General features: G+C 38.4%; 1 protein-coding gene across 6 annotated transcripts in view; it reads right to left on the minus strand.

Moving 5' to 3' along the window:
* The window catches only part of LOC121285789 (tyrosine-protein phosphatase non-receptor type 12-like), a 106,655-nt gene that overhangs the window by 66,757 nt on the left and 14,872 nt on the right, over positions 1 to 25,026 (minus strand). The gene's annotated exons all lie outside the window — the stretch shown is intronic.

Consider the following 25,026-nt stretch of genomic DNA (forward strand, 5'->3'; position numbering starts at 1 on the left):
CTGGTTAGCACAATAGAAAATGCAGCTTTTATTTTGACACATTGTTGCATGTAAATTTTTTTTCACAAGTATTGCAGCTTTTCTGGCCACATTTTAGCAATGCATCACCACCACTCGGTGATTCTTTTGTGATTCATTTCATATCATCTAACTGAGTAAAATACAAATGGTCCTATAAAAGGTGAGAGAGTTCAGTGATTACTGAAGTGGTAGGCTCTGGCACAAAATGAGTCTGATTTTACAATATGCCTTCTCTGCTTCCATTTTAGGAAATTAGAGGTGAGACGCAATAGTGAAGGGAGAAAAAACAAGCATCTCAGAACAGACTGAGTATGAAACACCAAACATAGATGACTATATTTAATTAATATACTTGACTATACAGTAATATGCATTTACAAAATCAAGCAAAGCCTACGGAGCTGCATGCATTCTTTTAAAGATCCACTGCATTGTTCTTTTGTGCTATGATTTCTTGTCCCTTACATAGCTTCCTAAACTAGCTCTTAATTTCCTCTAGGAGGATGTATACCAATTGTTATGGCACAGCCGATGATAAATGCTGAGCTGCTCAAAGCCCCAAGGGAAACTTGAAACAGCTGCCACAATTGTTTTGCAATTTGTATATATTTCGAGATGTGTGCCTTGAATTCAGCAGTAATAAGACTACCAAGTCTTATAGGTTTCTTACAAAGCTAAATTAAACTTTTATTAATGGAAGAAATGGTTTTAAGTACATACATAGATCTTCAAATTACTACTAAGATAACTTCTATATCCCCAGTTAATCTAACTCCCAGTTACACTTCCGTTAAGGCAACAGTAAGACACACAGATTTTAAACGACCCAGGCAATGTAACACACAATACCCTGAACAGTCGAATTCAAAGTGAGTTTTTCTCAGCTTTGGTTCCTTGTAGACAGCAGCTTGAGGTTTAGATGCTGGAGGCTTGTCACACTTGTTAGACTTTAGAATGCCTGCCCTTACACATGGCCTTCCTCCTTTATACATATTTTCCCCTTTGAATGCAAATTCTCATTGTTTCACTATGCCTTTGGACTTTACCTCTCTAATAATAAAAATCTATCATAGCACCAATTTTACCAGTCATTTTTAAGAAAACTAAGTAAACTGTTTAACTTTTGGCTAGGTGAAACATTTAACGCCCTCTTTTGAATTCAAGCTAGTCTGGTTTATTTAAAAATGCAAATGTTCCCTTCACATCTTACAATTCTAAAACTTCCCCCATGTTTACCTACTTAAAATTTCAAACCTAGCTTATCTTCTGATACATCAAAGCTTTCAGACCAGCTGCCTTTAATTCAATTAAGTCCCACACATATGCACCCTTGGACACAGACCCCACTATTACTCTACTTTATAAATTCCAATAACATTATGAAAATTATTATATCTTCTAGACACAATACATTCACAACACTTGGGAGCTCTTACTCTAACATTTTTTAACAAATTTTACATCTTAATTTTTTTTTTTACAAAAACAAGGAAGCAGAGTTAAAGGCCAATAAATGGAAGTATGTTTTTAATGCAAGTCAAAGATCATCTTCCAAAAAGGGGCACAATCTCTAACAGTCTACCTGCAAACAAGAGCCATCTTCAGAAATGTTATTAGCATTAAAGGGCCTTGCTCTGAACCAAAAGTCAGGCTCTTGACTAGGTAAAACACCGAGAAATTGTGTTGAAAAAAAGCAAATTTATTTCAAGATGCACCAGGTTAAAAGCAAGAACTGCAGGACAAGAAGGGAAGTTGTCCTGTTTGCAATGGCTGAACTTTACCCAGAAGAGGCCCTTCGGCCCATCAAGTCTACACCGACTACCCAAATGAATGGAGGAAGAAAAATCTATAATCCGTAACTTAATGCTCTTCCTCATTCATACGTTCTTCACACATCCAAATTAATGATTTAATATAGCAGCCAACTTTTATGGAAAACACTAACTTATTCCTAATGGTGGTTCCAGAAGCATCAGAAGCAATCAATATGTTAAACTGTCAGAGCAAAATAATTCTTATTAAAAAAGCACAATGTCTCAAAATGCAGATCAAGCCCCAACGTCAAGGATGGCTACAATGAAATGTTTGGCTTAGGTTTTGACCTTCATTCAGACTGCTCCAAATAGTGATCATTCAGACCTAGATTTAGCAGTACTTAGGTGTACTGATAAATTTGTTCTATTGGGACAATCAGCTGCAAAATTCATTGCTGAATATGTAATTAATTATACAGACTCAGAATCTTCACCTGGGGACATACTGCACTAGTATGAGGTAAAATCTACAAGAAATTACATTACAAAAAAGACTGTTAGCTCTTACTTGAGTCCAACTTTTCAGGCCAGAAGTCATGGGGTTGACTTTTACATGGGTTATAATATGGAGGATTGACATACATGTTTGATTTGGGCCCAAAACAGATGAAATAAAGTAAAAACCAACAATATTAAAGTATTCATATTAATTGTTTATCTGATAGTTTTTATAAATTGAATAAACAAAAACAAAAAACATCTGTCTCGAGCATTTGCTTAACAGGATTCCTTTTCATCAATATTTATATATTGTCAATGCAATTGAATCATTAACATCTCCAGAATTATATTTTGGTTCTGAAATTTTTGGATTTCGATTCCTGAAAAATTAGGGTTGACTTTTACGAGTTGTGTGAAAAATTAGGCTTTTTTTTTAAGACCAAAAATTATGGGGTCAACTTTTACATGAGCATACTTTTGCATGAGTATTTTTGGTAAGTGGAACCACAGGTAACAGACCCAAATTTTCCCCAACTGTTCTCATCAAACAGTGTGTGTGTTAGATCATAAAAATATGGAGGGCACATACCTACATTTCGACCATGGACAGAATTGCAGCTTGGGGCAGGATTTTTAGGGACCTATAAATCTGGAAGCTAACTTGTACATGCATGAGTGGCATTCTACTGCTCAATTAACTGCTCAAAAGTTGCAAGTACAGCATCTAGTTTTGTACATACAGCAATGAAAACTAGGCATTCAGCCAAAGAGATGACAAACAGCATCCCAACTGGTCTTCTGAAACTATGTAGCACCAGTTAGCGCTAAGTGAACAGTCCAGTGCACTCGACTAAACCAAGCCGAAATCCGGTTTAGGTTGACTCATATTCATGTTAGCAAACTCATGTCCAAGGCTTGATGCTGTAAAGGCAATGCATGAAAAGTGCCAGAAAATGAAACAAACGGCTGAAAGGATGCCACGTACACAAATATGAACATAGCAAAAGTGGCACAAGGAAAAACCTTTCCAATGGACTATGCAAGTTTTGTGCTTACTCATGGCTAATGAAACAATAAAAACCTTTGATCAAGATGCATTCATTCACAAAATGCAAGTGATCCATCTGTAAGCAGTTTTTACAAAGCTACCAATTAAAACTCCAATTTCTTTAAATAGCACAAAATGAAATACACATTTCTACAACAAAAATTTGTTTCCCAAATAAGAGATCCAGTTAAGCAATTTTTAAAATCATGCTCTCTTTTTGAAACTAAGCTACAAAATTATAACACATTTACAACACATTTAAATTTTTATCAACCTGAGCAAAAAGCTAGAAACAAACCAGACAGAACTTGGAAGAATAATTCTGTGCAAGCACAGTAACACCAAACAAAGGTGGCTAAAGTAGCAAATTTAACCAAAGGCAGTCAATGAATGCCAGTCTAGGCACACCTGCATCCAGAAGAGGGGTATCTAATCAGCTTAAAAGTAGCACCATGATTGACCCAAAAAAACTAAAATAGAAACACAGGCTCCATGTTTAAATGATAGATACACCTTTGGTGAGAGGGGATCAATTGACTCACTACAACACATTCTGCTCAGAGTAATAATAAAAAAACAGTAACATCCACAAACCAACATAAACTACTTAACAGCAGAAGCCAGGCCATTTTTTTAAAAATCCACAGAAAGTAACAGAAGGAACAAAAAACTTGCTGCACATCTAGGACTACAAATTGAGGTTCTTTTTCCAAGACATGAGAGAAAATTGAGAATTCAAAATCCACAGTTGAAATATAATATCAAGCAAGTTTTAGAAGTTTCTAGGTGAGTCAGTCATTGTACTTCATGAGAACTTCAAACTTACTATTGATTCTAAAATTTGGAGAAAGCGTAGTTTCCTCCTGCTCTCAGAATTTTAATTGGCCACCACACAATAGCAAAATAGCTCAGTCATCACTGAGGCTTGGTTGGTGGTACTCCTTGGATCTATCAGCTGAACATTATGCAACTGAAATACAAGGAGGCTGGTGGTTGCATGTTACTGGAACCTTCAGAAAATTGTTGACGACCACCTGTCCCTGCTACCAAAAGAACCTCATGGCATGGGGCTTCCAATATTGGTGAAATCAGCAAAAATGCAGCCAAAATATCTTAGACATTTGTTGATTTTGCCGAGCTGACATTGCACTTTTCTGCGCAAACTCAACATAAACACACATTAAAATCTCCCAAGAATCAGTGCAATGAGGCAATGTAATCAAGTTGAGATTAGAACAGTCCATTCGTTCTCTTACAGTAAAATGAATGGTATTTCCAGAAAATGAACCATTCTTCAACTGACTGAATTAATGCTTTTGATCTTTTTTTCATTGGCTTCAATTGACTGCTTTGATGTATCCTCCTTTGTATGGAAGGATTATAACCAGCAGTCAATTGAAGCCTCATAAATGTGTCCTTTCAAAATGGTTTTTCTGGTCAAGCGAATTCTCTCCCCATAATGATTTCAGGAGGTAAGTGATTAGCTCATGTCTGGACATACAGTGGCTGTGGCTTTTGCCTAGATGATTAGTTTCTGTAATGTCCCAGCCATACTTCTGAATGGACCATTCTTCCCTGTGATGAGCTTGGAAGAACACCTATAGCCATTGTCTCAGTAGACTGTGTCTCTGCCTGAAAGGGTAGCTTTATAGAAATGAAAACAAGAGCACCAATGACAGTTCATCTTTTGATTCACCCATCCGCCAGCCATAAGGATGGACGGGCCATGAAAAATCGGAGACAATTATGCTGTTAATGAGCTTAATTGACCTCTTTAATTGTCAGCGGGCACGTTTCTGACTTTTTCATGCACGCCGAGTGAAATATTGCATGAGTGCACAATGATGCTGAGACGCTCGCCCAATGTCCTCTCACACGATTTTGGATCTGATTGGGTCAGGCGCGCGGCCGCCCGCAGGGTGTAAAATTCAGCCCCGTATGTTTTATAATATAACTTAGCTTTAGGAATATAACTCTTAGGTTGGGGGTTCAAGTGTTAAATGTATGTTAAATGGAATTATCTGATTGAGAAACTGAAACAACCCAGAAGTAAATTTCAAATAGACCTAGGGTAATTACAGTTCAAAGTGTTTGTTTAATGAGGTCAGACTTAGGAGGGAGAGGGCTTGAACAATGGATGACCCATCTCTGGGCCATCAGTAGAGCAAGGGTATCTATTATTATCTCAGTAAAAGAAGCTTGTAAACGTGGGGGTTTCTTTGTGGATCCAGGGAGTCTGGAGAGAGGACAATTACACTCATTTGAAATATAAATTATTCATATGGGTTACCAAATCAGAGTTTTGTTGAAGGTAAAATAATTTATTTACATTTCCGTTTGAGGCCATCCCAAAGAATGTCATCTAGATGGCCTATAAAGTTGGAAGGTCCTTTTGTTTAAGTTACCGGGATGTTTGCTCAGAAAGCAGGCACCTGCAGATTTGCTCTGGTGTAGACTACATCTCACTGGATTGAGAGCGCCAACAGAAGTGATTATTGGTCAAGTTTGCACCTTAAACTGAGGAAATGCTAATGTTAGTGTCCACTGTGCGGAACACAGATGGGGTTCAAGCTCAGCTTGGATTTTGAGAGAGAAAAAGCAGCTGGAAGATTTGCCTAGTTTGCAGCTACAGGAAGAAATCTAGTGTTCCCTGCAGAAACAGAGCATTCAGCCATGAGAAGGCAGTTGGCTATCTGCTGGCAACCAGAGCAATGAACTGAGACTTCCATGGTCATGAAATATTGAGTAAAAGTTGCAGGGTCATTTAGCTAATAGAAGGATCCCCATAAAATATTACCTCAGAATAGCTGGAATGCTGTGGAGAAGTCAATTCCAGAGGGCTGGGACATACCTTGTGGGTTGTTCCCTAAAGAAGTGAATTAACCTTCAATGTATAAGGGAATTCTTTTGGGGTTAGAGGTGAGGGTGGAGTAAAAAGTAGAACTGAGTTCATAGCATAAGTAATTATAAACTATACAGTCTCAAGTTAATAATGTTTGCTTTGTTTAATTCTTATATACAATAAAATTTGTTTCTGTTTTAAAAAGTGAAATCTTGTGGTGTAGTTCTGTTGGTTGATTGTTGAGTTCAGATTTCTCTTTAAAAGTTAACTGTCCCTAACAGGATCAGAACAAAAAGGAAAGACAAAAATATTTTTTTAAGACCAAATTTCTTCTAAGAAACCAGTCCAGCATTGCTGCAGATAAGGAAAAAATATACAGTGGCACGTCAAGGAACAAAGACATGCAATGGCATGCAAGGTCATGATAACTTGATCTGGCAGTCATCAAGGACATATTCTTTTTAATAACAGGGGGTAGAATTTCTGGGAAATTATCTTTGGACAATAGCAAGTTCTTACTGTACGCACAAAATAAACAAATTTTTTAAAACTTCAAGAAAAACCATTCACGAAGTTTATAATTCTGTCAGCACTTATCCCAACCCATTTCTAATAGGTTTAGACAGTCCTAGTTCTGATGAAGGGTCATACGGACTTGAAACATCAACTGTATCCCTCTCCGCCGATGCTGTCAGACCTGCTGAGTTTTTCCAGGTATTTTTGTTTTTGTTCTAGACGTCCCACAGGTTGCTGCAAAGTTTCTTTGCTTGAACAGGCAGCTACTTTTGTGCTGTTGTACTCCTATCAACTTGATTCAAACCCAAGGCAATTGTGTGATAGGTCATGGAGGAGCGCATATGGCTGCTTTCCATATTCAGTTCTGAGCTTTCCAACTAAACTTAATATAAAGATCCTCAAAACGATATCAATATTTGTCAGCTACAATATCAAATTAATTTAGAGCATATTCAGTTTCAATGAAATTGCTCCAAATGCTATAATCAATTCAATTCCTTTTTATTCCATAAGGATAACACGAGCTTAGGCAAATCTACACAGTGCACTAATTTCTGGTTTTAGCACAAAAAGACCTGTCTAATCTAAACCCATAAGCCACAACAAGCGCTTTAAAAAGTTTAATTTTGGGTTTTTCTAGGACTCTCTCACACCCAAATTACTCCATCTTCCATTTCTATGGATTTTTTAAAAATTTCATTCATACCAAGCATGCTAAGGTTTTTTTAAAAAAAAATTTATATCCTTATCTATTTTTTTTCTTCCTCAAGCCTTTCATCATCTATTTTGGAAGTTGTAAAGATAAGGTTTTTTTTAAGTAAATCATCCAAATTCCGATGATCGTGGTCGCATTATAAAGATGCGCTTCAACTGGTGCTAACGGTTGTTGCCTATTAACATTCTGCTCAGGAAAGATTGCTACACATGCATAGAAACTAGGAGGAGTAGGCCATTTGGCCCCTCGAGCCTGCTCCTCCATTCATTATGATCATGGCTGATCATCAATGTGAAGAACTGTCTTCCAAAAGCTAGAAATGTGATTATTTCAAAAATGGAAGGATGGAATTCCTGCTATCTAACCATTTAAATTAAGATCAAGTAACTCAACTTTACAAAAAAAATGTCAAGGGTGAGGGTGGTGCGTGTCCAGATCTCCAAACTAGATTGGACACAACAATAGGTTTACACTCCATTCAGTGCAGGGAAACTAAAACTTCTAGGCAACCCCACTCTGTTCACTTCAGGGTCAGTTATGTCAGAACCCAGACTTGCTCCACCAGTTTATTGGCACTGGAAGTGAAATTGGTTGACAGGCACTGGTGTAAATGCAAATGCACAAGTTCAAACTTTGTATAAAAGTGCAAGCCAGAAAGTACATCTTAAAGGTAAAAATCCCAATTGCAGCCTTTAAAGAGTTAAAAAGTTACGAAAAATAAAAAATACTGAAAATACACTGAAGTTTACTTTCCAGGGAAATGTAGAAGGCCAAATCCCATCATGAAGCTCTTGACAAACAAGATGTAGTAAATAGAACCGTAAGGTGACAAGGATTCTGTCTTAAGCTCTGAAGAGTCATACAGACTTGAAACGTTAACTCTATTCTTCTCTTCACAGATGCTGCCAGGCCTGCTGAGTTTTTCCAGCACTTTGTTTTTATTTCCAATTTCCAGCATCCGCAGTATTTTGCTTTTATTTTAAAGATGCAGTCTTGCCTGGTTATCAAGCAAAAATGATTTATATAGTGCACAGGAAATCAAGATTTTCACCCAACTTCTAGTTATTAGTGTTGGTTATTGTAGCAAATAGTTATTTCTGGAGGAAGAACTGTGAAGCCCATACAATGCACTCACCAACACTAAACAAGGGAGAAAAAAAAAATCACAGACACGGAAATCACTATTCATCTGAATGAGTGGTCAGGAGGAGAGAAAAAAAGTCAGGTCTGGCAAGAACTAAAAGGTGAAAATTATACCAAATTTTTTGTCACTGAAGTATAATAACGGATAGAACATCAACATAGAGGCAATTATGCCTTTCTACAACTCCAAAAGTAACCTACACTTCTCCTCTCACAATAATAAGGCTACACTTGCCCCAAGTTACCAGATGCTAAGGCACTGACTCAGTATTTAGAACACATACCAAAAGTTTAATAGTCTTGCTGGGGAACTAAAGCTTAATATTTTTGGACAGATTGTTTCAAAATATAGAAGCTCAGTGATCTCCAATACACATTCACCTATAATAAAAGCAAAATACTGCGGATGCTGGAAATCTAGAACAAAAACAAAAATACCTGGAAAAACTCAGCAGGTCTGACAGCATCTGCAGAGAGGGATACAGTTGCTGTTTCGAGTCCGAATGACCCCTCATCAGAACTAAAAAAATATAGAAACGAGATGAAATATAAGCTGGTAGAGGGGGGTGGGACAGGAGGAGCTCAATAGGGGGCCAGTGCTAGGTGGAGGCCAGGAAGAAACTGCCAAAGATGTCATAGACAAAAGGACATTGACGGTGGTGACATTATCGATGAGTTGTTGGAGCTTGTGTTCTTTTGCATTTGAAAGAAAGAGACAAAGTTTCTTGTTGATGTGTCAGATGAGACAAAGAATAAAATGAAACTGGGAGCAAGTACAGCTTAGAAATAGTGCTGTCGGTGCTGCTGGAGGAAGAGGTCGAGTGTGTTCAAATGGCGGCGCATGGCCCTAAGTATGGATCTCAGGATCCGATACCTCAACAAGAAACTGTGTCTCTTTCTTTCAGATGCAAAGGAACGCAAGCTCCAACAACCCATTGATAATATCACCATCATCAACACCCCTTTGTCCATGACATCTTTGGCAGTCTCTTCCTGGCCTCCACCAATCCATTGGCCCCCTATCGAGCTCCTCCTGTCCCACCCCCCTCTACCAGCTTATATTTCATCTCATTTCTATAATTTTTTTAGTTCTGATGAAGGGTCATATGGACTCGAAACGTCAACTGTATCCCTCTCCACAGATGCTGTCAGACCTGCTGAGTTTTTCCAAGTATTTGCTTTTTTTCACATTCACCTATGAATGGAGTACCACACAAATTATGCTACTTATTTGTTGAATTACCTCAAAATGGCATGTCTGCACAGAGATCTCCGTTGCCTCGATCCATCCCCTGTGGAAAGCAACTGGATATGCACTATACATGAATACTGGCTGATTCTGAGCGGTTTAGGGTGGGAAATGTGGGGTGGGGGGAGGGAATGCGAGAGATTGCATAAAAAGTGTCCCAGAAAACAGTAGACTAAGCTTTAGATAATTACAACAAGCATAATAGCATTGTGATGGTGGCAGAAGGGAAGAGAGAAATGAACTCAATCAAACATCTCTCCAGCAGTTGCTCCCCAAATAGTAAATGTGTTAACAGGGAGATGGCAGGTATCTTGGAATATCATGCAGAGTCTAAGCCAACTGAGCTCAAACTGACATATCCTCTCTTCAAACCTATAGCTGAAGACATGTGATTTCCAATAATAAAAATGGCCATTCTCATGACTCTAATGCAGCTGTAACGAGTAATGTGTATTAATTGTACATCCATAACTAATTAACTGTGTAGCTTGTTTGGCCATTTCACAGGAAAGCCAAGAGACATCCACACGATGCGAGACTGGAGGCATATGTAGCCAATCCAGGCAAAGACAGCAGTGTTCTTTCCCCAAAGCGGACCCTAGTGAATTGCTGCCATGGTGGTAGGATTTGTGGAGGCCTCTCGATAACTAGTCCAGTAATATATCCACTACACTACCCTACCTGCAGTCAGGAACAGCCCTTTACTCCACATTTGCTTTCTTCCCTCACTCAAAATGATTCACCAGTATTCTGCACAGTTATAATTATATTTAAAAAACCACCCACAATTACTGAATACAATGTTTATTCCATGAGTCAAGGTAACAACATATAGCACCTCAACACAGTAAAACACCCCAAAGCTCTTCACAGAAGCAGTATCCAAAAGTTAACACTGAGCCAATTAAGGAGATACAAAGGCAGATGACCAAAAGGTTTGATCAGGGAGGTAGGTTTTGAGGAGTGTCTTAAAAGGGGGAAAAAAGAGGCAGAGAGATTTAGGAATGGAATTGCAGAGCTTAGGGCCTCAGCAGCAGAAGACATGGCTGCCAATGGTGGCGCAAATAAAATTGGAAGCGTGCAAAAGGCCAGAACTGGAAGAGCAGAGAGGTCTGGGAGGATTATAGGGCTGGAGAAGACTACAGAAATAGAAGGGGTGGACATGAAGGGGATTTGAAAACGAGGATGAGCATTTTAAAATGAAGGCATTGCTTAACCAGGAGCCAGTATTGGGTCTGCGAACACCGGAGCAATGGGTGAATGGAATTTGGTGCGAGTTAAGATGGAGTTTTGCATGAGCTTAAGTTTACGGAGTCAGAAAACAGAAGGCTGGCTAGAAATATTCCAGAATAGTGAAGCCTAGAAGTAACAAAAGGATGGATGAAGCTTTCAACAGATGAGCTGAAGTGATTTCCTTTGAGTTGTAAATTATCCTTAGGTATCAAATTATTAAAAGTTAAAAATTCCATAATGTGAGCAATGCTTTAGTCCGAGTTGCTAATCCTTATTGTTGCATTGTATAATGTTATTTCAAAAGACAAAAATTATAATCAGGCTTTGTTTGATTGCTTAAATACTTGCTGGTAATTAGGGCATGACCTTTGTGAGGCATCTGGTACACAACATTTGTTCATATTTATTGAAGGTTGTGCATGTTTTAGGTGCATCAGTTACATTAACACTAAAGAAGGCACCCAAGAGGCAATCACAGCAAGGGAATGAACAGTTTCAGTGCCCACTCTCCAAGCAACATCTATGTAGTTTTAAACTACAAGAAATTATAGATTATGTATTTTATATTCCAGAAAGGAAATCAAATATTTTAAACTTGAAAGATAATTGAAAGCCAATTTATCACAACTGTTTACTAATTTGAGAAATATCTTTCTTTAAATTTGTCACACCAGCTATTTAAAACAAAAGCAGTGCTAGAAAAATCAAGTATCTTAAGTTAACACTGTCCAACTGGCTTTTGAATATTTTTCCAATTTACTTCACAAAGCACATTGTATGTTTCGCTAACTTAATACTCTCAAAACAATTGTCCACCAAGTCCTTAGCCTTTGTCTATTATTATTTGTCCTAGCTCATGACTTACATTTTAATGATGTAGTTCCTATGTCCTGACTTTTTATATGATTCAATACCTTAAATTGTAATGCACAACTTAAAGTGCCAGCACAAACATTTTTCATGAGCTATTTATAGAATTAATTAGACAAAATAGATAATTTTCCTATACGACTAAGTCACTGAACAACAACTGAAGTCACAGGAAAATGAACATTTTTTTTAATAGTTAAATATGTGGAACAGGGCACTGAAAAAGCCAATACCAGAAGTATGCATGAAAAATTTCAACTGTGTTTTTAATGGTTACAATTTTAGCTCAATACAACCATGAAAAACTAGCACACCATAAAGTACACCACAAAAGGTTTATATAGCTGATGATAGAGTGAATGAAGGGGTAGTGGTTCCTTCTCGTTAATGCAGTGGAAATGCTTTCTGCAGCCAATTCAATGAGATTCAGTTTAGCAATGGTTTACTTAGTGCTTCATTACCATAAATTCAAGACGCCAGGACAACCCAATCTTTATGGCACATGTATTAGAATGCATCAGGAATAGGTTGGAGCTTGCCCACTCAGGAAACCAAAAATCACAGCCAACAATGTTACCATTCTGAGTGAAATAAATTGAATATAGCAAATCTAACTATTCCATAAAGAATGCATGAGACTGCTGCCACAGGAATTTTAAATACTCGATCAATGTAGCCAAGGAAGGCACATCAGAGTGGCTTAAACCAGTAGTACAGCAGGAGCTGAAATTGATATATCTGGCTGTATCAGGGCAGAAATGTGCAAAACCAAGTCTTCAATAATGGTAGTTATCACCTTATGAATTGAATCATTATTTTGTAAGCAGCACTTCATTAGAAAATGAGCAAATCCATTCAGCTAAAGTTAGCTCATCCCAAATTTTCCACATTACAGCATATAGCTGTTCTCTTAAATAATTCCAAGGTGGTTTTTTTTTCAGAAATTGACTGCAAGTGTTAATCACTGAAGGACTTCCTTAAAATCCTAAACTTCTCCATCACCAGTTTAAACTTGTGTCCATTTGTCCTACTCCTAAAGTTTCACTAAAAGTAGCATTTTGAATTTGACTTTTGTATACCAACTACATTCTCTGAGCTCGTCACTGTTGTCTTCTTTCAAGGCTGAAGATCTCAAGTCTCTCCAGTCTTCCAACACTATGGGTCCCTTCCTACACCTCTTTGCACCGGCTTCACGAGTAAGTTTTCAGGTGCACTGTCATTATTTTAGCAGAACATCCACTAGCTAGTATTGCACCAATATAGGACACAGTTCAACATTCTGTTTAATTTGTCAATTGTTGCTCCACACTAACCGCCAAGCCCACAAACACCCTCAACTTCACACATACTACGTCTATATTTTTACTCCCAAGTATTGAACTTTATCTGCTATTTTTCCACTCACTTAGATTTTATGTTTCAATTGTTCCAGAAGCATTTTTGCACTCTGTATTTTAACTGCCTCATTCTCAGCCCCTGGTAATTTTTCATTCCGAATTACATTTCTCCAGTCACAACTGGCTGGCAACAACCAAAAGTTTCACTTTGATTTGACAACCTAAATTCAAAATCAGAGCAAAGTAAATTCAAAGCTGACCAGATATTCCAGTATCATCCAATCCTTTTTCTTTCCACCTCTAATAATATTTTGTTTAAAATATACTTTATTTATGAATACTTTGTCAAGATTTCAGTTTTTCTTTTCCCAGAGAATAGTGGACCTCTGGAAGGGCCATCAGCTCAAGTGACCACCGAATCTATTTCTAGCCAAAGGGGAGATTGCCCTGTGCAAAAGGTATACGCTGCATGGAATTATCAGGGCTGATGTGATCTCTTGGATGAGTTTGGATTGCCGAGGGGGTGAAGAGGATTTTTTGCCCCAAAATTGGTCTGAATTTTAAAATGTTCTTTTTAACCTCTCCTAGGAGATCACATGATTTTGAGTGGGGTGAAGTGTATATTTTGCGATACATATCACAATTGCGTGATGCAGGCTGGATGGGCCAGGAACTTTCTTTTTGTTACTGTTTATATTTCTGTACGCTGTTTCAAAAGGACAAAAAAGTGACATATTAATTAGAATTGTCAGTTTATAAAAATAATCTTCAGGCTCACACCAAAAGAATTGCTACATCACATCAAGATAACTTTGTATGATCTATGCATATATTTTGGTTATTTCACATAATATGGACTTTGAACTATATTTCCAGTCAAGTAAAGTTGTGATCAATTTACACAAAGTTTACAAAACAACTGGTTTTCAAAATTCATAAAACAGAGGACAAATTTTAACATAATAGAAAATACATGTTGATGGTCTCTTTTTAAAAGGAGTTAAATATTAGAATAATTGGACTTGGTGTGAATCCACCACCACTGTTCTCACTGATATACGCTGACTCTCAATCCAGCAACACCTCTATTTTAAAATTCTCATCTTAGTTTTCAAATCTGTCCATGGCCTCTCACCCTTCCAATCTCTGTAACCCCTTCCAGCCCTATAACTCTCCTAGATTTCTGTGCTCCTCCAATTCTGGTCTCTTTGGCAGCTATGGCTTCAGTTGCCTTGGCTCCAAATCCTGAAATTCACCCCCTAAGCCTCTGTAGCTCTCTAGTGTTCTCTCCTCCTTTAAGGGGCACATTAAAACTTACCTCTGGCCAGGTTTTAGGTCTCCTGTCGTACTCTGTCAAGTGCCTTGGGACAATGTTAAAAGGTGTGCTTAATGCAAGATGTTGTAGTTTAAAAATGGGCCTTAAGTTTTAAGTACAAATACAGATGATGATTTACTCCATTGAACAGGATATTCCTTGACATGTTGGGTTTATCAGTGGAATATTTTGCATCAAATATTTAGGTTGTAATTTTACATAGAATTGTTGACACTTCAGTGAAATACCTCATTGATCATAGAATATTTCCCAGTACTTTGCCTTTGTTGGCATTTTACCTTTAATTTGTCAACTCCTTTCAGAAAATTAGCTTGCGAGGGCGAGAATATATTGTACTTAAGCATGGAAGGACGGTCTTCCTCTATATTTTACGTTCTAAGAAACCCTTTTATAAGGTCAAAATAAAAAGCACTGCTGGTCCCGCTCTTATTACCACTGTGCTGCCACATCTGCCTGGTCTGTCCTGCCAGTGGGACAGGACATTCTCAATGATGGTGACGGTAGTGTCTAGGACGTTATCTGTAAGGTATGATTCTGTGAGCATGACTGGCAGGCTTGACTAGTTTCAGACAGCTCTCCCAATTTTGGAACAAGCCTCCAGATGTTGCAGGATTGACAGGGTTGAGTATGCCATTGTCGTTTCCGTTGCGTGGGTTGATGCCGGGTGGTCCATTGTGTTTCATTCCTTATTGACTTTCTAGCGCTTTGAGACAACAGAGTGGCTTGTTAGGCCATTTCAGAGGGCAGCTTGGAGCCAACCGCATTGCTGAGGATCTGGAATCACATACAGGCCAGGGCAGGCAAGGACGGCAGTGAAAAGGACATTAGTGAACCAGATGGGTTTTTACGATCGACAATGGTTTCAGCATTAGACTTTTAATTCCAGATTTTCATTGATTGAATTTAGATTTGAACGTGGGTCTCCAGAGCATCACTCTGGGTCTCTGGAGTAATTAGTAGCGGATTGGAAGGTTGTGGGGAGAGGACGGGAAATTGGAGTGGAGGCCAAAATTAGATCAGCCATGATCCTATTGAATGGCGGGGCAGGATTGAGGGGCTGAAGTGCCCACTCCTGCTCCTAGTTCTTATAACACAAGTCATATTGAAACTTTATAATGTTCTCGTTAGACCACAACTGGCAGACATCATTTACTTCTAGTCACCAAGACAGAAGGGATACATGCAGTTCAAAGACAAATTTTCTCCTTGGGAGCAAATCAGAGGTTAGGCCCAAAAATGTGCCAAATGTTGCCCTCATTTTGCCAATATCAAGTTAAACCCAAGTATTCCTCCAATTTCATTAAACTGTGCCAAAAGTTAAAATGGCATAAATGAGCTCAACAATCAGAGGCCAAAGGAAATGCTGAATACACACCAGTATATTATTTCTTCATAGAATCAGACACCACAGAGGGAGACTTCATCCCATCATGCTTTATTAAATTAGTACCACACTCCCCCCTTCCCACACAGCCATGCAAATTTTTCTTCGAGCCTTAAGTTGCAACTTATTTAAGTTCACCTGTGCACATCACACATATAATGTGTAAGAACCTGTAAGTGGGATGCTTTTCAATTTTATAAAGATATTTAGACTTGTGCCATGGAAGTGTATGAATAGAAACAGAATATACAAAGATTTTAACAAGGATAATTTCAAAAGAAACTTTAAAAATTGCAGTTAGAAGAATAAGAAAATTTGGTTTGGAAGATTGAGACATTCTCAAACAAGCTCAATTGGTGGATACATTCCAGATTTAGAAGTATTGCCAGTTTAGTGGGCTGAGACTCATTATGCCAGAGTTGAGGGACAGACGTAAAAGATTGGGGAAATTTAAGTCTGATGTAGTTACACAGGTAAGGGACATCCAAAAATCCTGAATGGAAACTGCTGAATGACTTCATTTATTTTGTGATCAGCTCAACTCTTGATGTTGCTATAATCCCACAGGCCTCATTTTCAGTATATTTCATTATGTTCTCTGTACATAGCACTCACTTGTACTTCATTTCAATTCAATTTTTATATCAAACAAGAGGTAGCTAAAAAGATATATTCCAGTTAGCCTTTTTTGTTTCAAAAAGACAAAGATTGCATGCAACTTTACTTGCACAAGCTGAGACATATTACATTTTTATACACTTGCTTTCCTCATATCTTCATTTATTGCAAGACCAACTGAACAAGTTTCTTTTGCTTCAAGCCCAAATTTATCATACAGGCAACCCACCAATGGAGAGTATCTATAAAAGCACACTGCTGCCCTGCAATCAAACATGGTAGTTTTCAGTTAAACTGATGCAAGGATACCTGCAGTTAATTTTAAGCAAACACACCTAATGCTAGACAACTCCAAATACAGCATAAATCAAAGCTTGGGTCTAAAAAGATTGACCTGGATTTATTATTTTTTTTTAATTCGGTCGTGGTATATGGGCATTGCTGGCTAGGCCAGCATTTATTGCGCATCCCTAATTGCCTTTGTTCAGAGGGCAGTTAAGAGTCAACCACATTGCTGTGGGTCTGGACTCACATGTAGGCCAGACCAGGTAAGGATGGCAGATTTTCTTCCCTAAAAGGATATTAGGGAATATTTCCCAGTCCAGTGACAATACCACTATGACACTGCCCTCCCTGATTTTGCATTATTAATAATGGCAAGGCCAACAGAGGCCATCATCATGGAGTAAATCAGACAGAAACTGCCAGAATACAAACATGCACAATTTGATGTTAAACTGTGTAAGTTGCAGTCCGAGTTACCTTACTCCTCCACAGGCTGTGCCTCAGAAATGTCTCAAAAATAGACACAAGTGACCAAAAGCTGCACGCCCTCAGTGCCTAGCATCCCACCATAGCATGCACATTTGACCAGATTAGATATCTGTTGCTTGATCTTTGCCAAAAGCGAAACATTCCAAACACCAGTTTGCTTTACTTGTAGACCACTCTACTGTAATCTTTTAAAAAGCTGCATTTTGGGGGCAGAGATTGAAAAGAAAGCTGTATATTTTAACATTTTTATTTCTAATTGTACACTTTTGAGAATCCAGTCAGACATTTTATGAAGCTATTGTACAGTCAGATGTATTCACAACATTTTGAAGCTATTGTACACTTTGCACGTGGTTTGCAGGGCGACTACATTAAACCTAGATGCATTGACAGGCTGTGCTGATACTGGGAATAATCCACATCAGGAGGCCATTTATTCGATTTTGGTTTCTAGGGTTTAGATGGGCCTGGAGACAGGTCAAGAGGTCCTGCATATCATGATCAAGTCAGAGAGGTTATTACCTTTCATCATCAGTGTGTGGTTGCAACAAGCTCCAAAGAAAGAGTGCTAGGATGATTAATATTTCTCTAGTTTCAGACAGAGGCTGATCATTGCTACTGATTGACCCATTGGTTCAGCCACTTTTGTTCTCAGGAGGACAGCACTTCAGAAAGTTGAGATGCATATTCTACCTTGTGTCTGTTTTAACTTCCTTTCACAGATCATAAAACCTCATTAAAATGCAGGCGCATTTTGAAGTGGAACTAAAACTCAAGTTCCCCCTTTCTTAAGACACCAATACAGAAGTACAAACCAAATTTAAGCATAAAGCTAAAACACATTCCTAACAACCACAAATACAAATATAACTTAAACTTTCTCTAGTTTCTAACAAATCTTGAATTGTATGTAAGTCTGCAAAGTATTTCAGGGTTCAGGGCTTGTCATCTGGAAACTGGCCAGCTGACATGTGGATGGATATATTCTGCCTCTCATGAGAGAATCTGTTGACCCCATTCTCATGCCAGTCTCCTAACCCACCCAAGGAGACTCTTTCTTGGAGTTTCCCCCTTGGGGTGGGGGATGAAGCAGGAAGAAGATGGAAGTTTGTTGGGGGGGGCATGGAAAGTACCCTTGATGAGATCTTCAGGGAAGCACAGGCCTGTTTTCAGGCTGAGAAGGTAGAAATCATGTATTAAACAATTGGTATGGTAAAATTAGAATAAAATTCAAATTACAATAAGTTATTGAGAACACAAGTTAATATCGTTTATACGAGTAAGTTATGTCATCTGCACTTCTCCCTGTTATCATAACTGATTGGAGATCAATAAACGGTACTTCCAACAACCCAATGTCATCTTGAATGGTTTTTAAACTAAGGACTGGAAAGTTTTTTGTTGTTCTTCTGAAATGGTTTCCATTTAAAATACAGCCACCATCTCCTATCACCATGGTATGCTATCCACAGTCCCTGTGACAAAAGTGGAACAAATGAATAAAGTTTAACAAAGCAAACCCGCTTCTATCTAGATTGCAAATGATCAAAGTGGTGTCATGATTGTAGTTTTATGTCAACATTAATGTCTTACAATACACAAATAGTATAATACTATGACAATTAATTGTTATTCCATTTTTACGAAGTTTATAATGCATTCACACTACATCACCAATGGAACATGGCTGCAGTGCTATCTGTGGCTTGCACTGCAGCAACCTGTCAAGGCTTGACCACTTACAAACCTGCGATTAGCACCCCCGAATTTTCTTTAAGTTTAAAAGCAGATTCATTCTCGCACCTCCAAAACCAAATGATGAGATCTTTGCACGATATCTGCGTAACAGAATTTGGGTAAATTTGCAGCAATTAATACTACTTTCCATATTATCCCCAAAAGAGGCAAATTGGGAATAAATGCTTGTTAAAATTTCTTCCTTTCATCACAATGCTGAAATTTGCCTTGGGAAACAAGTAGCGAAATAATGAGCCAGACTTTGTGGTAAGAATAACAGTGAGGCTAACAGCATTCGTCATTATAATGAGGTATTGACAGCAACTTCTGGCAACCACGCCTGCGCAGTTAAACACGCAAATCTGGAAACTGCTGTCAGAGATACCCTGCTCCATCAAAGCCCTCACAAATAGTCTTAGCATTGAAATGAATCATATAGTGTAAACTTGGGGCACTTCTCCACAAGCTCTGCATTACAATCAGCTAAAAAAGTTAGAGCTTGTGCATTTAGGAGCGAGTGTATTTTTACTGGTGTGTTAAGGTGATAATTATTGAATAACCCCTATTAGAATAAAAATTCATCCTTGATTTTTCAGATTAAGAAAATTAGCATTGGAAATTTTAAAAATATATTCAATAATGTTTTACTTTTTCTCAATCCCTTAATATTCTTTCAATTCCATCTGCATTTCTTAATCTTTATTTTGCCTTCTGTACAGAGCATAAGCCCAATTTACACTTTTTGCTTTATCATTCCTGTTTTGGAGGCTGCCTGCGAGGATACTTCAATTTAATTGGCTGTAGGGTCTCACTGTTTCTTACCCTGTTTAAAGATTCCAGAGATCCACTGTAGAGGGCACCATACTGAAAGGAGCAAATCTCTGCTCTAAAATCCACTTTGGCAGCAGTTGTTAGAGGTGAACAGCAAGTATTGTTCCTTTACTGCTGATCACAAAAATCATTGAGTTTATATTGTAGTTTGAGTTTATATCTGAAATCACCAGATACTTGGTGAGATTCATGGGCAGAGTGGGAGATCGAATTGATTTGTCACTGACACACTTTGCACATCTACCTAGAGATTGCTTTCATTCATTCATGGGATGAGTCACCTCTGGAGGCCAGCATTTACTGTCCATCTCTAATTGCTCTTGAAAGGGTGGTAGCGAGCCTCTGCCTTAAATAAGTAGTGAAATTACTCCCACAGTGTAACTAGATCAGTAGCCCCGAGATTTTGATCCAGCAGGAGGAATAGCTACATATTTCCAAGTCAATGAGAGAGACTTTGAGGGCAGTCTGCAGGTGGTGGTGTTCCCATGCGCCTACTGCCTTTGCCCTTCCTGCCTTGACTAAGACTGTAATCTTGGTAGAGCCTAATTTGAGGATTGCTCAGGTTGCAGCACCGTTAATAACACCTTCCATATCTTTACTAATAAGTGGGTTGATATGCTGGTATTAGCTTGATTGGATTTGTCTTTTTTTGTGGGGAGGACACACAGGGCGATCTTCCATTTTGTCAGACAGATGCCAGCATTGTAACTGCATTGCAGCTTGGTTGAAGCACAAGTCTTCAGCACTGAAGCGAAGATGTTGTCAGGGTCCAGTGGGCTCAGCCATTTCTTGATACCATGTGGAGTAAGCTAAACTTGCCTAGGACTGGCATCAGTGATACTGGAAGGTGCAGATGGAGACAAAGAACCATCCACTCGGCACTTCTGACTGAAGATGCTTGCAGATGCTTCAGCCTTGCCTTCTGCAGTCACGTCCTCAACTCCACCATTATTGAGAATGGGGATATTCATGGAGCCTGCTCCTCATCTTAGCTGTTTAATTGTCCACTGTATGGCTGTATGTGGCAGGACCACAGAACTTAAATATGATCCAATGTTTGTGGGATCTTTTGGGTCTGTATGGCATGTTGCTTCCACTGTTTAGCATGTTTTTGCTGTAGCAGCTATTTTTAAAAATATGCCTACTGCTCCTCCTGGTATGCTCTACTACATTCCTCATTGAACTGGACCTGGAGTTGGTCCCCTGGCTTAATAGTAATGGTAGGTATATGTCAGGCCATAATGCTGCAAATTATGGTTGTTCACAATTCTGCTGTTGCCCCACAGAACCTCATACCTGGTAACGGAGGATAAAAACAACATGCTGGGAATACCTAGCAGATCAGGCAGCATCTGTGGTGAGAGAAACGAAAGTCAATGTTTTAGGTCACTGACCTTTCATCAGTTTAAAGGAACCGCACAGTTCAGTGTGATTTGGACAAGCTGAGTAAGTGGGCAAAAGCATGGCAGATGCAGTCTAATGTGGATAAATGTGACATTATCCACTTTGGTGACAAAAAACAGGAAGGCAGATTATTATCTGAATAGCAATAAATTCAAAGTGGGGGATGTGCAACGAGACCTGAACGTCCTCATACACCAGTCGCTGAAGGTAAGCATGCAGGTGCAACAGGCGGTAAAGAAGGCAAATGGTATGAAGGATTCAAGTACAGGAGCAGGGGTGTTTTACTGCAATCATACAGGGCCTTGGTGAGACCACACCTGGAATATTGTGTGCAGTTTTGGTCTCCTTATCGGAGGAAGGATGTTCTTGCTTTAGAGGGAGTGCAGCGAAGGTTTACCCGACTGATTGCTGGGATGGCGGGACTGACATATGAGGAGAGATTGAGTTGGTCAGGATTATATTTCGCTGGAGTTCAGAAGGTGGGGGGATCTCAAAGCTATAAAATTCCAACAGGGCTAGACAGGGTAGATGCAGGAAGGATGTTCCCAATGGTGGGGGAGTCCAGAACCACGTGTCACAGTATAAGGATACAGGGTAGACCATTTAGGACTGAGACGAAGAGAAATTTCTTCACCTAGAGAGTGGTGAGCCTGTGGAATTCGCTAACGCAGAAGGTAGTTGAGGCCAAAACACTATGTTTTCAAGAAGGAGTTAGATACTGATCCCTTTCGCCCCAAGAGCTAAGGATATGGGGAGAAGGCAGGAGCAGGCTATTGAGTTGGATGATCAGCCGTGATCATAATGAATGGTGGAGCAGGCTCGAAGGGCTGAATGGCATACTCCTGCTCCTATTTTCTACGTATGTTTCTATGAAAGAGAAAAATGGGCAATGCACAACTAAATTTTAAAAGGAAACATTAGTCCAAGTCTCTGGACTACTAGTCCAGGAACTTAACCACTTTGCTACCATATGAACATGTTGCTACATAAGATAATATGTGAATTCACCCTAAGGCACTAAGTGTGAACAGTGATTTTGTGTAAAAGCTGAAGAAATTAAAATTTTAAAATTAAATGATTACTACTTTTGTAAATAAACATGCTTTAAGAAAATACAGCAACCAATTTCTTCGTGATACCGAACTGTGACAGGACATTACCAACAACTCCCAGTTTTAACCATCTGCATTAGAAACCATGGACTTCAGTGATAAGTCGCGAAATTACCCAAATTTGTTAATGCCACACAGGTAAACCAAACTTTCATAACAAAAATAAATCACTGGACTTTGTCACAAGTTGCTCTTGCACGCAGTTCTCCCACATTACTTGAAATCAAGTCGACAAAAATGGGAATTAAAATCCTTCAGGGGTAATGTCAAGATTAAGTAAAACATGCTTTGCAATATATTCTATGCTCCCTGTAATGCATAGCTAATATGGAACACAGTTTTTAAAGCTCTAACAATGAAACTGAAAGAGATCTAGATTAAAAAGGCACTGTCTCTTCAATTGTATATTCACTGTACTAAAAATTCAGACCATTGGAAAAAGCTGTTTTCATAGATAAATATACTTACTCTATAGCATGCAGTGCCTGCGTGTGCAAACTGTTGAATACAGGGCTCTCTGGTTTACAAAATGTTCTTCTGTTCCTTCTAAAGCAGCAAGATTTACTGTGATCAGCACTCAATTGATTCACTGCAGAGCTAATTCAAGTAGATTTCTACACAACATATGCAGTCATTTCCGATCAAGAACAGACCAACAATTTAAACAAACACACAAACAACAATCCAAAATCATCTACATGAATCCATGAGACATCCAGTAGTTCCCACAACATCTGGTCAGTTTTACACAACATAGCTTTCTACATATATAAATGCACAATTAGTACCAGTTGCAAAGGAAACAATAGTTTTCAGCAATCACACAAATGTAACAGAGTTAATAGTACAAGCAATTTCCAAGTCCATAAATGGAATTGTGCATAAAAATCCTATTGAAGAATTTTATTCATAAAAGTTTTTTTCTAAATTCCAGCTCTGGTTGATAAAACAAGCAAGCTACACTTATTACAATCCAATCTGAAGCATCCAATGTTAGAGAAACCATACTCAGTTAAACATTAAAAAAAATTGAATATCCAACAATTGTCTCAGCTAAAAAATGAAAATTTCACGTTTGTAAAATTACAAACTATCGTCTTTTTCACAATGATACTAAAGCATCTTATAATGCTGTGATGACCAACGTGAGTTATAAGTTCTTGGCTTATCCTCTGACTGACCATTGATGAGTGGGCCAGCCCATGGTGATGGGCAAGGCAGAGCAGGGAAGAAGGTGGTTGGGGGTGAGTCAGGGAGAGAAAAAGGTGGCTGAGGTGAGAGAGAGCAGTGCATTGGGCAGTGATAGCAAGGGAGCTACGGCAGACAAAGTTGTACAGAATTACACAGAATATATAGTTATTTGGCCCAATGCTGGTCCACACCAGCATTTATTCTCCATTTGAGCCCTCTCCTGTCTTTCCTTACCCAAATTTATCAGCATAAACATCTATTCCCTTCTCTCTCACATCTATCTAATCCCGCCCAAAAACGTATCCATATTATTTGCCCCAAGTGCTCCATATGGTAGCGAGCTTCACAGTCTCACCACTACCTAGGTAAAGAAGATTCTTCCTAATTCCTTATTTGATTTCTTTGTGAATGACATTGATGACCTGTAGTTTTGCTCTTCCCCTCAAGTGGAAAACATTCCCTCTATTTCTACTCTACCAAATGTTCATAATTTTAAAGACCTCTATTAGGTCACCCCACTTGCCTCCTCTTTTCAATTGAAAAGGGAAACCTAGCTTGTTTATCTTTTCTAGATAGGAATAGTCTCAGTTCTGATATTATCCTTGTAAATTATTTTTGCACCCTCTCCAGTGCCTCTATAGCCCCTTATAAACATGGCAACTAAAACTATATGCAGAACTCCAGGCATAGTCTAACCAAGTTGCAACACAAGGTAACTCCTCTAATTTCAAATTTTATCCCTCTAGTAATAAACCCGACTGTTTGGCTTGATTTTTTTATGGCCTTATTAACCTGGTGTCACTAATTTTAGTGATTTTTGTATGCATTTTTGTAAAATAGTGGTGAAACTTAGTGACAATGCGATAGATTAAAGCCAAAATTATTTAATTTTGAAAATATGTCTTGTGCTAATAATGGATTGTTACTTTTTAAATCTAACACATACTTTAAAATGTCAAGTACTCTTCAACTGCATTCTTAGGAACTGGGAATTTCAATGAAAGCTAACAAAAGAAAAAAATATATTTTCAAGGCCATAAACTGGTCTATTATACAAAAGTAGAAGAATGAAATTTCTCAGAACGGTGAGACGATGACAAATGACAAGAAATCATGCAAGGTATACTACAGAAGTTAGTTAATTGTTGTTGCTAAATTTAGATTTCACACTAATGGACTCCAAATTGCAGGGTGTGTGATGTCTGACAATGTAAGACTACACATCCACAAATTAAATCAACTTAAAGAATTACATGCATTGTTATTGTAGATTTTATTTTAAAATGTCACTCAATGTTCCTTTTTAACCCATGCAATAACCAAATTCAGGCATGTTATCTCTTAGGTCCACAGCATTTCATTTCCTGCAACCCAACATTATTTGTGTAATCCTCTATGATAAAGCAATGG

The sequence above is a fragment of the Carcharodon carcharias genome, chromosome 13 (assembly GCF_017639515.1).
Source record: "Carcharodon carcharias isolate sCarCar2 chromosome 13, sCarCar2.pri, whole genome shotgun sequence".
NCBI classification, from domain to species: domain Eukaryota; kingdom Metazoa; phylum Chordata; class Chondrichthyes; order Lamniformes; family Lamnidae; genus Carcharodon; species Carcharodon carcharias.